Below are 15000 nucleotides of genomic sequence, written 5' to 3' on the forward strand. Positions count from 1 at the left end.
GTTAGTTGTTTTTGGTTGTTGTTGTTGTTGTTAGGCGCTACTGTTGCTGCTGTTAGTGCTGTTTGTTGTTGCTGTTGTTTTTGGCGCTACTGTTGCTGCTGTTTGTGCTGTTTGTTGTTGCTGTTGTTGTTGTTGTTTTGCCGTGGCGCTACTGTTGCTGCTGTTAGTTGTTGTTGGTTGTTGTTGTTGTTGTTGCTGTTGTTGTTTGGCGCTACTGTTGCTGCTGTTTGTGCTGTTTGTTGTTGCTGTTGTTGTTTGGCGCTACGTGTTGCTGCTGTTGTTGTTGTTCGTGTTTATTTTGTTGCTGGTGTTTTTGTTGTATTGTTGCTGATGTTGATGTTGCTACTTTGTTGCTGATGTTGCTTTTGTTCATGTGTTGTTGTTCGTCAGTGTTGATGTTGTTGTTGTTGTTGTTGTTGTTATATTGTTGCTGATGTTGGTGTTGCTGTATTATTGTTTATGTTGCTTTTTTGCTGTATTGTTGCTCATGCTAATGTTGCTGTTGTTGTTATTGATGTTGTTGCAGTTGCTTTGTTTTTGTTTTGTGTCATTGTTTCTGCTGCTGTTGATGTTGTTGTTTCTGCTGCTGTTGTTGCTGTTGCTATTGCTGTTACTGCTGCTGTCGCTGTTGTTGTTGTGGCTTTTGTTTGCACTTCTGCCTGTGTTGATTACTGCCGGATGAGTTGGGGGTCAGTAGATTTGGAGTCCATAGCTGTGTGTGTTAGCTAACCTGTTTGATTTATTCTCGCTTGTTGTGACGAGTTGATTTCCAATATTTTGGAAGGGGTCTTTAACGTGCTTAGACAGGTAGGTAGTTAGGTATGTATGTATGTATGTAGGTAGGTAGGTAGTTAGATAAGTAGGTAGGTAGTTACTTTGGCGGATAAACTCTTAGCCACATGTTTTTTCTTTGTACATAATAATTGATGTGTGCATGGTGATCAGTGAAGGGTGTGTCAGTTTTTTTTTGTTTTTTTTTTCTCTTTGATTTTTTTTCTGACGGGTATTTTATTTTAAGTGAGCCTAAAGAGAATTTTCTGTTTTGGTTGAAGCAGACAGTAAAGTATTTTGAACTGAATTGAATTGAATTGATTTCTTCTCGTTTGTTGTGACGATCTGATGACAATGTTATGGATGGGGTCTTTAACTTGCGTGATTAGGCGGGTAGTCATGTAGATAGGTAGGTGGGTAAGCACGTGGCTAGGCAGTTGGTAGGTAAGGAGACAGACGGGTAGTTAGATAGGCAGGTAGGTAGGTAGATAAGTAGATAGACAGGTAGGTAGACAGGTAAGGCGGGAGGGAGAAAGGCAGATACGAAGGAAGATGGGTAGGTGGTAAGGCAGGTAGGTAGATAGGTAGGAAGGTGTTTTTGCTCAGTGGTTTTCTGTTGTTTTGTTTGTTCGTTGGTTGGTTTTGCTTTTGCTGTTTTTCTGTCTCCTCGACGGTCTTCCAGTGTTTCTCTGTATATGTGTCTGTCTGTCTGTCTGTCTTTCTATGTTTCTTTTCTGTCTCTCTGGCTCTCTCATCTACGTTTCCACATGTGTGTGTGTGTGTGTGTGTGTGTGTGTGTGTGTGTGTGTGTGTGTGTTCATCTATCTGTCTGTCTTTCTAAGTGTTTATGCCCCTTTATTGGTCTAACTCCTATTTCTCTTATATTTACTTCGCTGTCTCTATCAATCTGTCTATCTGTATGTCTGTCTATCTGTCTATCTGTCTCTCTGTCTGTCTGTCTATCTGTCTGTCTATCTATCTATCTTCTTTATTGGTCTAACTCCTATTTCTCTTTCTCAATTACTTCGCTGTCTCTATCAATCTGTCTATCTGTATGTCTATCTATCTGTCTATCCGTCTATCTGTCTGTCTGTCTATCTATCTACCTGTCTATCCATCTGTCTGTCTGTCTGTCTGTCTATCTATCTATCTATCTATCTAACTATCTATCTATCTATCTATCTATCTATCTATCTATCTATCTATCTATCTATCTATCTATTCTCTCTGTCCTTGTCTGTGTTTTTGTCCGTATGTTCATGTGTCCCTAATCCCCCGCCACCTCTCTCTCCCTCTCTCTCCCTCCCTCCCTCCCTCTCTCTCTCTCTCTTTCTCTCTCTTATCTCTGACTCACCGGTTTGTTTCGCTTGTTCATCTCTCTGTCTGTTTCCATTCCTCCTCTGCTCTCAGTCACCGTCCTGCACTGAAAGTATAAACTGAACTGTTAGTTGGGTTATCACATCTTCACCGCATTATAGATATGAAGTTCATCTATGATTTCTTCAGCTCCTTTCTTACAGTGCAGTTGATGTATTATGTCTTCAGCACGTTATAGATATGAAATTCATTTAGCATGTCTTCAACTGATTATCTTTCTTCTCTGTCTCTTTTTTTAATTTAATTTAATTTTATTTATTTATTTATTTTTTACGAGCATTTTAGTCATAGCGTCTTCGCCACATATTAAATATGTAATTAATTTATTATGCATGTCCTCAACACCGTTCTTAAATGTAGTTGGAGTATTATGTTTTCACCACATTACAGATATGGAGTTCATTAATTTTGTCTTCAAAACATCCAGGTAGATTTATCAATTCATTACTACGTTATAGATATGGAGTTTATTTATTATTTCTTCAGCACCTTTCTAACAGGTAATTGATTCATTATTTCTTCACCACAATACAGATATGGAGTTCATCTATGATGTCAACATAATTTCTTCTTTTTTACGAACAGTTGAGAAATTACATCTTCGCCACATATTAGATTTGTAGTTAATTTGTTATACATGCCTTTAACCCCGTTCTTGCGGGTAGTTGAATTATTGCGTCTTCACCACATTTCAGATATGAAGTTCAATCATTATGTCTTCAACACATACAGGTAGATTTATCAATTCATTACTGCGTTATAGATATGAAGTTTATTTATTATTTCTTCAGCACCTTTGTCACAGGTAGTTAAATCACTACGTTTTCACCACGTTACGGATTTGAACTTCGTGTATTATGTCCTCAACGCCTTTCTTCCAGCAGTTGGTTTATTACGTCTTCACATTATAAGTATGAAGTTCGTTTATTGAAGTTCGTTTATTGTATTCAACACCTTTTTAATTTTTTTTATTTATTTATTTTTTAAATAGGTAGTTGACTAATTACGTCTCCACCACAGAAGTAGTTTCCAATCGGACTGATAAAGATGTATTGTATTGTGTCATGTTGTGTTATGTTGTGTTGTGTTGCGTTGCTGTGCGTCGCTTCGCGTCGCATTGTATCGTGTCGTGTCGTGTCGTGTCGTATCGTATTCTATAGTGTCGTGTCGTGTCGTGTCGTGTCGTATCGTAATCATAATGTATCGTATCGTATCGTAATCATAATGCATCGTATCGTATCGTAATCACATTTTGTCGTATCATATCGTATCGTATCGTAATCATAATGCATCGTATCGTATCGTAATCACAATTTATCGTATCGTATCGTACCGTATCGTATCGTAATCACAATTTATCGTATCGTATCGTAATCAAAATTTATCGTATTGTATCGTGTCTCGTATCGTATCGTATCGTATCGTATCGTATCGTGTCTCGTATCGTATCGTATCGTGTCTCGTATCGTATCGTATCGTATCGTATCGTATCGTATCGTACTGTGTTACAGGTGTGCAGTACATTTATCATGTCTTCAACACACGCTTTACTTAACGGGTACAGGCCGGCTCCAGGGTAATCCAGTACAACTTACAGCATACCCGACATGTACCTCTTTTTGCGCACCCACGGCTATATCGATCGATTTTGTCCACCCGATTCTGGTCACCCGATTTTGTGCCACCCGTTTTTGTCCACCCATTATGTCCACCCGAGTCTGCGTCCCCACCCGATTTTGTGTCCACCCTATTGTGTCCATCCGTTTTTCAGTCCGCCCGAGTTGCTCATCCATATTTGTCCACCCGGTTGCGTTCATCTGGCTTACCTGTTTAGCCTACCTGTAGAATGACAACTTTACTGATCGAGCGCATCAGCAGGAAAGCAGGCGTCAGGCATCCTTTATGTTGGCATTTAGCATGGGGGATATGGAACCGGTATGAATCTTTTCTTTTTTAAGCAGAGTACCCCCCCACCCCCCGCCCCCTCCCCAACTCCCTCCCCCTTTTTAAGGGACAGACGTAGATAACATCAAATGAATATATGGCTTTGCTTTGGTCATGACTCGCCTGCACACGAGTTTATTTCGAAAACAGCCGACTGTTTGCGATCTGTGGAAGGTACAAAGTAGTACGAATACATACGCGCGCGCACGCACGTACATATGCACATAAACACGCACACGCACGCACGTACGCACGCACATACACACACACAGTATTTTTTTAAAATACAAAATCCTACCGTTGGAAATATAAGAATAAAAACGCGACAAGACAGTGTCTTTGTTATGTGTAGATGATATTCTCAATATCTATTATTGCACTACATAAAAATGAACGAAAAAATAACTAATTTTCTCTATCATATCTCCGCCGCTTCGATGATTCAGAGGACACAGCTTAACCAGTAAATCGAAAACAAGACATTGTCTTTGTTATGTGCAGATGATATTCACAATATCTATTATTACACTGGATAAAAATGAACGAAAAAATAACTAATTTTCTCTATCATATCTCCGCCGCTTCGATGATTAAAACAGAAATAGAAAATCGAAGACTTATTCAGTAGAATTAAAACAGAGATATAAAAGCGGCACCTTCAGAATGATAGATTTTACTGACACATGGAGTATTTTGATGAAACGTGTTTCGGAAGTAGTTGTACAGACGCAGGAAATGACAGAAGTTGTTTTTTTATTATTATATGTCGACCAAAACAGCAAAAACAACAACAGCAACAACAACAACAACAACTACAACCAGGAAAGACGCTCGAGAAATGAGAGGGCTCCACTGAAATCGATTCAAAGAATTGTTTCTTCGTGTTGCCATCTGTGGATACCATTTTGAAAAGTGGCAGTGTCACACACACACACACACACACACACACACACACACACACACACACACACACACACACACACAGAATACCTCCCCCCCCCCCCCTTTTTTTTCTCTTTTTTTTTTTTTTCAACATCATTTAACACACGACACGTCCAACCACATCACGTAAACATTTTTTAAAATTTACATAGATACAAGATTTAGTCAAAATTTCCAAATGTTATAAACTTCCTTAATTTCGACCAAATATTTTTTACTCCTTTTATGTAAATTTGTAAAATGTAGAAATTCAACAGATTTAGATTCATGCAAAATCGTTATCTGATGTCATTGAAAAAAAGAAGAAGAAATGTAACACAAATATATAAAAAATATATATTATAGGCAACTACGTTTGTTTCTTTTTAGTTTTTTTTTGTGTTTTTTTTAACCGAAAATCGGCCTGCGTTCGACGCTTTTTTTCTTCTTTTTTTTTCCTTTTTTTTTTTCGTTATAAACTGAAGTGATATCTCCAGTAACATATATATTACTTCCATCGCAGATTCGGAATTAAAGTTACGCATGCGTGTCAACGACTGGTGTCGAAGCGCTTTGATTTGTCTCTGCACAAAACATTTAGTGCTTTATAAATCGTAGGCTCACTTATCATTATCATTGCTGTTGTTGTCATTGTTGCTGTTGTTACTGTTATTCGGAACTCACGCGGGTGTGATTTTTCATTCCCATTCTAATCTGTAATTTGGGATTGATTACTGCATGTTGTATTTTTTTTAAAAGATGAAAAAAAGATTAACAGCCCCCCTCCTCCCCTCCCCCCCGTCCCCCTCCCTAAAAGATATAGGATAAAAAGAAAAAAAGAAAACATATCCAGTAGACTTGAAGTTGTGTACCATGTGAATGGAAAGAGTTACCACTCTTTACTATTTGATATCCAGATAACGTTATGTGAATTTTTCCCTATGAAAGTTAAGTTTGCATTTTCTGCAACATACGCAAAAAAAACAACCAAAAAAAAAAAACACAACACAAAAAAAAACCACACACACACACACAAAACAACAACAAAAATACACAACAACAAATCAAACAAACAAAAATAACCCTTCCATTCTGCTCGAGTACTTCATTCTGTGTGCGTTGGATATCTTGTCCTAACATTTTGTCTTTCGCCTTGCTTATGCTTTTACTTGCACGCGCGTGCACACACACACGCACACGCACATGCACATACACATGCTACCTACTTTCTCTTTGACACAAAACTGCAGAGATGCTGTCTCGGCCCGTTAAGCTGCATACAAGTAATATGTAGAACATAGGGAAAAAAAGGGAGTGTGTGTGTGTGGGGGGGGGGGGGGGTTAAGTAGTTAAAATATATACGAACAGAATAAGAAAGATTAATAAAAACATTTCATAATCTGAAAATCCCCATTTTGATTGCAAGATATCTTACAAGAATTACTTGATAAAGTCTGTGCATGTTCAGTGATTATTGACGTCTTTATAAATGATTACGGTTGACTCCCGAAAACTAAGTATGGCTGCCTTCTTGCACGCTGAGGACGATCATGGGCGTACAAGTCCATTCGTGGATGTGAGTGAAGTTGGAAGATACAGTCCTCGAACGAAAAAAAAAAGGATAATAGCGGGATCTGTCATGCACCGTGAACTTACTATTGATTTATAGACAAACCCGAAAGATAATTATATTGTCCCCTCTCTCTCTCTCTCTCTCTCTCTGTGCACTACAGGCATGTATATCTATATATATTTTTGTCATGAATGCAAGTATTATGATTATGTGTTTGTGAATGTTCACTATGTATTTAATCATATTTGAATGTCATACTTCTCTTACATTGTCTTCTGTGTGTGTGTGCGCGCACTACAGCCATGTATGTCTATATATATTTTTGTAATTTATGCAAGTATTATGATTATGTGTTTGTGAATGTTCACTATGTATTTGATTATATTTGAATGTCATGCTTGTATTTTTTTTACAACCTTTTGTTATTTTGTTGATATTTTGGTTTCATGTTCTCTTTGCCCTGAGGGCTGGATATATATATATATATATATATATATATATATATATATATATATATTATATATATATATATATATGTATGTATCGATATATATATATATATATATATATATATATATATATATATATAAGCATGTACATGCTCATTCCACTTCCCTCATTAAAAAAAAAAGTTTGCTTTTTTTCTCTTTCTCATGTTCTGTGGGACCGATACATATTTTCCCCTGCCTTGATATGGTCTTGTGTCGTCTGCTGGGCTGTAAGCAGCAATGACGATGATGACAGTGACTATTTCAGTGACTGGGTGTTTATTCGTCTGATTATCATCAGCACTGTTTTATCATGATAACAACAACAACAATAATAATAATAGTAATAATAATAAGAAGAAGAATGATAATAATAATAATAGTTATCATATTCATAATAGCACTACTACTACTACTACTACTAAACAATGATAGTTTGTATAACTATAATAATGATGATAATAACAAGAATGAAAATAAGAAATATATCATTGTCATTAAGTTTCCATCATCATCATCATTATCGTCCTCATCCTCATCACCATTGCCATCATCATTATCATAAATTATTTTTGTTCTTGTTGATGTGTTTGTTCATGATCAGTTTCAGTTTCAGTAGCTCAAGGAGGCGTCACTGCGTTCGGACAAATCCATATACGCTACACCACATCTGCCAAGCAGATGCCTGACCAGCAGCGTAACCCAACGCGCTTAGTCAGGCCTTGAGAAAAAAAAGAAGTAAATAAATAATTAAATAATAGATAAATACCTAAAAAAAACACCAACAACCTACTAATGATAATAATAACATTTATAAGGCGCAAAAACTTAATGAAGTCAACTATAAGCGTACAAAAATAAAAAAGAAAAAAAGATAAATAAATAAGTAAATAAATAAATAAAATAAAATAGAATAAAATAGATAAATAAAATAAAAAAGACAACAATGATCATGTAAACTATATTCGTTTCAGCTCATGTATGTATACCTGCAGTCATCCGGTCTTAAGGTGCTTTTCTGTTTTCATGGTGTCACATGTATTCATCGGCATAGAAGAAAAACAACAAAACTACTACATCAGTCAGTGCCCTGTTTCTCGAACAAATCCAGTTTGATAAATAGAACTGTGCAATCAACAACCGTCTACCTGAAGATCTAGCCATCAGCCCCATCCACATGTGATATGCGGCTTCTGTTCAAACATGTGTGTGTGTGTGTGTGTGTGTGTGTGAGAGAGAGAGAGAGAGAGAGAGAGAGAGAGTGTGTGTGTGTGTGTGTGTGTGTGTGTGTGTGTGTGTGTGTGTGTGTGTGTGTGTGCAGTGCGTGCATGTGAGAGTATGCACAAGTTTTTAGATTCATATGCACTTGTATGTATCCTAATTTCTACTGTATCCTTTTTTGTGTTTGATTTTCGATTTATATTCGTACCTTGTTATGTACTATCCCCCCCCCCCCCCCCCAGCCCCCACCCCCCAATATTCCTTGTGACCCCGGTACACTTGGTAATAAAAACATATTCTATTCTGTTCTATTCTATATTAATCACGATTTACCAACACACACAGTGTAGTTTAAACAGTAAATTAACCCCTACTATTCCATTGGAAATTAGAAAAGCGTAGCAGACTGACTCCACACACTGGTCATCAAAACTGACACAGCAACAGCAGTAGTAGTAGTTGTTGATGTTGTTGTAGCAGCAACAGCAGCAGCAGCAGTAGTAGTAACAGTAGCAGTAGTAGTAGTAGTAATAGTAGTTACTGTCGCAGCACTAGCAGCAGTGGTATAGTGGTAGTGGTTGTTATCATTCTCGTAGAAGCAGCAACAATAGCAGCAGCAGTAGCGATGGTGCCGTAGTTGTAGCAGAGCAGCAGCAGTTGTCATCACGAGTAGCATTGTTGTAGCAGCAGTAATAGTTGTTATATATATATATATATATATATATATATATATATATATATATATCATTTACAACAGCATTAGTGGCATGGTATAAGTAGCAGCAGTTGTTGACACAGCATTGTCAGTTTATACGGCCATGAATTGTCTCTCCTGCATGCTTTTTCTGGGGGGTTGGTGTGTGTGTGTGTGTGGGGGGGGGGGGGGGGGGGGGGGGCAGAGGATGAGCAACAACAGAATGCAATGCGCACTCTCTTGTTCCTGAAAGCGCATTCAGTGCGTAGGCAAAAGCACCAACATTTGTCTTTCTCTTTTTATCACAACAGATTTCTCTGTGTGAAATTCGGGCTGCTGTCCCCAGGGAGAGCGCGTCGCTACACTACAGCGCCACACTTTTTTTTTTTTTTCCTGCCTGCAGTTATGTTTTTCCTATCGAAGTGGATTTTTCTACAAAATTTTGCCAGGAACAACCCTTTTGTTGCCGTGGGTTCTTTTACGTGCGCTAAGTGCATTCTGCACACGGGACCTCGGTGTATCGTCTCATCCGAATGACTAGCGTCCAGACCACCACTCAAGGTCAAGTGGAGGGGGAGAAAATATCGGCGGCCTAGCCGTGATTCGAACCAGCGCGCTCAGATTCTCTCGCTTCCTTGGCGGACGCGTTACCTCTAGGCCATCACTCCACTGTTGGCTGACGACTGGATGCAAGGGGAATGAACCGCGGAGCTAAGAGAAAGTACGAAAGAAAGTATACAAGACGAGGAGAACGGTGGCTGAATGGTTAAGACCCTCATCTACCGAAACCCCCGCTCTAGCCCTTTCTCCCTCCTCCTTCTGCGTTCACTCGTATACACACGAGTGGGCTTTTACGTGCATGACATGTAGGCAGCCATACTCCGTTTTCGGGGGTGTGCATGCTGGGTATGTTCTTGTTTCCATAACCCACCGAACGCTGACATGGATTACAGGATCTTTAACGTGCGTATTTGATCTTCTGCGTGCGTATACACACGAAGGGGGTTCAGGCACTGGCAGGTCTGCACATATGTTGACCTGGGAGATCGTAAAAATCTCCACCCTTTACCCACCAGGCGCCGTCACCGTGATTCGAACCCGGGACCCTCAGATTGGCAGTCCAACGCTTTAACCACTCGGCTATTGCGCCCGTCATGCCCTTTCTCCCAAGTTTGACTTGAAAATCAAACTGATGGTCTGGTCATTCGGATGTGATCATGAACCGAGGTCCCGTGTGCAGCAAGCACTTTGCGCACTGAAGAATAACCCGTGGCAGTTTCAGTTTCAGTAGCTCAAGGAGGCGTCACTGCGTTCGGACAAATCCATATACGCTACACCACATCTGCCAAGCAGATGCCTGACCAGCAGCGTAACCCAACCCGCTTAGTCAGGCCTTGAGAAAAAGAAAAAAAAAAAAAAAAAGGGTGAATAAATGATAGATAAATACATTTAAAAAAAAAAAAAGAACTACTACTATTAATAATAATATGTATAAGGCGCAAAAACTGGATGAAGTCAACTATAAGCGTACACAAATAAATAAATAAATAATAATAATAATAATAATGGTATTTATATAGCGCTGGATCTTGTGCAGAGACAAATCAAAGCGCTTTCGCACCAGTCATTCACACGCATGCATAACTCTAATACTGTAGAGTTTCAGTTTCAGTAGCTCAAGGAGGCGTCACTGCGTTCGGACAAATCCATATACGCTACACCACATCTGCCAAGCAGATGCCTGACCAGCAGCGTAACCCAATGCGCTTAGTCAGGCCTTGAGGGAAAAAAGAAAAGAAAAAAAAGGTGAATAAATGATAGATAAGCTTACACAAAGAAATAAATAAATAATAACTATAATGTAAAAAAACAAAACAAAAAAAACAACAACAACAAAAAACAATGATGATAAGTAAGCAGATAGATGTAAAACATGAAGACACACATTCACATATACACCCACACATGCATAACAGATATGCACCGAACATGCAGTTTCAGAGATATGAAAGCACAGTCAAATATAAACGTACATGAGCTCCAACACACACACACACACCACACACATTACCCTGCACCTCCTCTACCCCCCTCCTCCACACACTCATTTCTAGTCTACGTATCACAGCTTCCACGGCACACACACACACACACACACACACAGATGAACACTTACTTGTACAAGCACACACACATATGCCCATATCTCCACACACATATATACAAAGATATATATATATATATATATATATATATATATATATATATATATATATATATATATATATATATATATATATATACGTTCCAATATCCTGTTGCTCCCACAGTGTAGGCATGCATACGCTAACATACCTCATCCTCTACCCCACCTCCCCCCTCACACACACACACACATACACACACACACGCACGTGCACAGAACTCTACTGACACTTGTGTACACTTACACTCTCGCGCATGCACAAAAGCACTCAAAATACAGACCCACACATGCACACAAACACACACATAGACACACGCACAGAGGCTGCCACTGATTGGCCGCAAGACGGATGGGAAAAGATCTCTGATACCAAGAACGTGGCGTCTAGTGTGTTGCTCAGTCTATTGTATTTGGAAAAGCCCACAGAGACTCTGTTCCGTTTTGAAGAAATTTGCGCAATGTTGGTTTGGAAATGATGCCGATATTTGTTTGATTTGCAAAGCATCGTGCTCTACCTTTCATGTTAGACTTACGGCCACTCCCTCTCTCAGCTTTTATTTCTTTGAGGCGATCGATGGTGTGATGGCCTTGTACCTGTTCTTTTTGATATTCTTTGACTTTTCCGAGGATTTCCGATTTTCCTAGATGTAGGCCGCTCGTTGGTGTTGCGTTACCAGCAAGTCTGTCAGCTCGCTCATTTCCCTTAACACCTGCATGTCCCGGGCAGTATGACCATGTGAGTTTTTTAATCTGAAAGTTGCGCGTTGCCTTATGCCACTCTGGGCTTCCCATTCCGTTTTCAATTTTCTGTATGAGGTTCATTGAGTCGGTTAGAATCATTAACACTGTATATACTGTAGAAACTAAAGAGAAGGAAGGGCAGGCAAGGGAGGCTATTTTGGGAAGAGGTGGGTTTTAAGGCCAGACTTGAAAGAGCTGAGTGTGGAGACTTGACGAAGCGAAAAAGGAAGTTCATTCCAATCGCAAGGTCCAGAAACAGAGAAAGAACGGCGGCCAACAGTCGAGTGTTTGAATCTGGGTATGCGTAAACAGAGTGGATCCGAGGCCGATCGTAGTGAGCGAGATGGAGTGTAGAATAAATAAATAATAATTTAAAAAAACAACCCGTGGCAACAAAAGTGATGTCCTGTGGCAGAATTCTGTGGTATATCATTATATGGATACAATACATGCATGCACTTAAGGCCTGACTAGCGCGTTGGGTTATGCTGCTGTCAGGCATCTGCCTTGCAGATGTGGTCTAGCGCATATGGATTTGTCTGAGACTCTTAGCGCAGATTAAAAGAGAGGGAATGAGCTTCTGTTTCGATTAGCCATTTGATTGAAAGCATTATTTTGTACTTATGTGTTTTAAGTTAGATAATCAAAATTGTGATATATTGATCCTGTTGTTATTTTGTTAGTATGATAAAATAGAATTGTAAAGCAGGATGTTTCAGAAGATAACAGGGATACCTAACAATTTGGATAACGTGAAGGTGCGACATAAAAGTAAGTTTTTAGCCACAATGTTACTGCTACTCTGATTTGTTTGTGTGACAACCGATGACTTTTTTTTTCAATGGATTTATTAGACCCTAGTTATATCATCAACAACCATCTACCTGAAGATCTAGTCATCAGCCCCACCAACATGTAATTTGCAGCTTCTGTCCAAACGTGTGTGTGTGTGTGTGTGTGTGTGTGTGTGTGTGTGTGTGTGCAGTGCGTGCATGTGTGACTATGCACAAGTTTTTATATTGATATGCACTTGTATGTATCCTAATTTCTACTGTATCTGTGTTGTGTATGATTTTCGATTTATGTTCGTATCTTGTTATGTACTATTCCCCCCAGTATTCCTTGTGACCCCGGTACACTTGGTAATAAAGACATATTCTGTTCTGTTCTATTCTATCATTTAAAGAATTTAAAGAATAAGCGAAAAATCATTTAACAATAAGAGCGATAGCAACCGTAATATACAGAACGAAATATGATTAATTAAATTACACATTATCATATTATTGTGTTCTGCGTGTATCATGTAGCGTTATGTTTCCATGTCTTATATTAGAAAATTGAAAATACTGGAAATAAAATGAATCGTGGTTAGGTGATAATGTTGATGAGGATGATTTCAGTTCTGAATCTTATTATCAAATAATTTAAAAGTAACTTAGCAACGTGTACAGTACCAGTAATAGTAGTAGCAGTAGTAAGAGTAGGAGTGTTAGTACAACTACTGCCTCTGCTACTGCCATGCGATTATATATTCATGGATTACGTCCTATGTGCCCCCTAGCCCCCCCCAACCCCCCCCCCCCACCCTCCCCCCCCCCTTTTTTTTAAATTTTATATATTTTTTTTAATGAACACTGGATTTCATGTGAATTATAACCTTTGAAAAAAAGTTTTGGACACAGCTTTTTTAGGAAGCCACACTCCTCTTTCGGGCGACGCACATGTTATCCCACGTTTTCGTGTTTAAAAAAGAAGGAAAAAAGAACAGCAAATGCCGTAACAGGAGATCTGCACACACACAGTATTTTCATATACATACATATGTGTGTGTGTGTGTATGTATATATATATATATATATATATATAGATAGATAGAGAGAGAGAGAGAGAGAGAGAGAGATACAGAGAGAGTGAGAGAGAAAAAGAGTGATGTGTACATAGACAATTGAAGGAATATTTAGAACATGATAACTTTAGAAGTAGTCATGTAAGAAGTCGTCACAGTAGAAGACGTCATGCAAGGTCAGAAAGATGACGTAAAAAATAGCATTACGTCACCTGTTATAAGTGTAGTCTGTGACCAAGCTGCTGGGTGGCAGCGAAAATTCAGATTTTATTTTTTTGTTTTACAAAACAGGTGTTGGTTTTCAACTTTGTTTTATTATAAAAATATAATATAATATAATATATAATATATATATATACATGTATATATATATATATATATATATATATATATATTCATAAAGTTAAAGGTTCCATAATCTTTTACGGCCGTCAGGGCAGTAGATTCGTATCCACTGTCACCCTCCGCAGTTTTAACCTCTCCCAACAGAAGTCAGGTACCCATTCACCCCAGGGTGGAGTGTGTGTGTGTGCATGTGTGCGTGCGTGTGTCTTTGTCCATGTACCGACGGCGCAATAGCCGAGTGGTTAAAGCGTTGGACTGTCAATCTGAGGGTCCCGGGTTCGAATCACGGTGACGGCGCCTGGTGGGTAAAGGTTAGAGATTTTTACGATCTCCCAGGTCAACATATGTGCAGACCTGCTAGTGCCTGAACGCCCTTCGTGTGTATATGCAAGCAGAAGATCAAATACGCACGTTAAAGATCCTGTAATCCATGTCAGCGTTCGGTGGGTTATGGAAACAAGAACATACCCAGCATGCACACCCCCGAAAACGGAGTATGGCTGTCTACATGGCGGGGGTAAAAACGGTCATAAACGTAAAAGCCCACTCGTGTGCATACGAGTGAACGCAGAAGAAGTCCATGTACCTGTGTGTGTGTGTGTGTGTGTGTTTATGTGTCTCGCTTTCGTCGACAATAATCACACAAGTCGCACGTGATACAAGTTCAGCACGTAGTAGGTAAAAAAAAAAAAAAAAAAAAAGAAACGTTGATTTTTTTTCTTCGTCGGTTTCAGAAAACATTTTCCGTTTGCCGGCCGTCTGGTAAGGGAAAGACCACCACAATCACCACAACCACCACCACAACCACACCAACGACGACGACAACAACAATAGAAAGGACCCACCCACCACCACTGCCACCGCCCCTCA

The sequence above is a fragment of the Babylonia areolata genome, chromosome 17, assembly GCF_041734735.1.
Source record: "Babylonia areolata isolate BAREFJ2019XMU chromosome 17, ASM4173473v1, whole genome shotgun sequence".
Classification (NCBI taxonomy): Eukaryota; Metazoa; Mollusca; class Gastropoda; order Neogastropoda; family Buccinidae; genus Babylonia; species Babylonia areolata.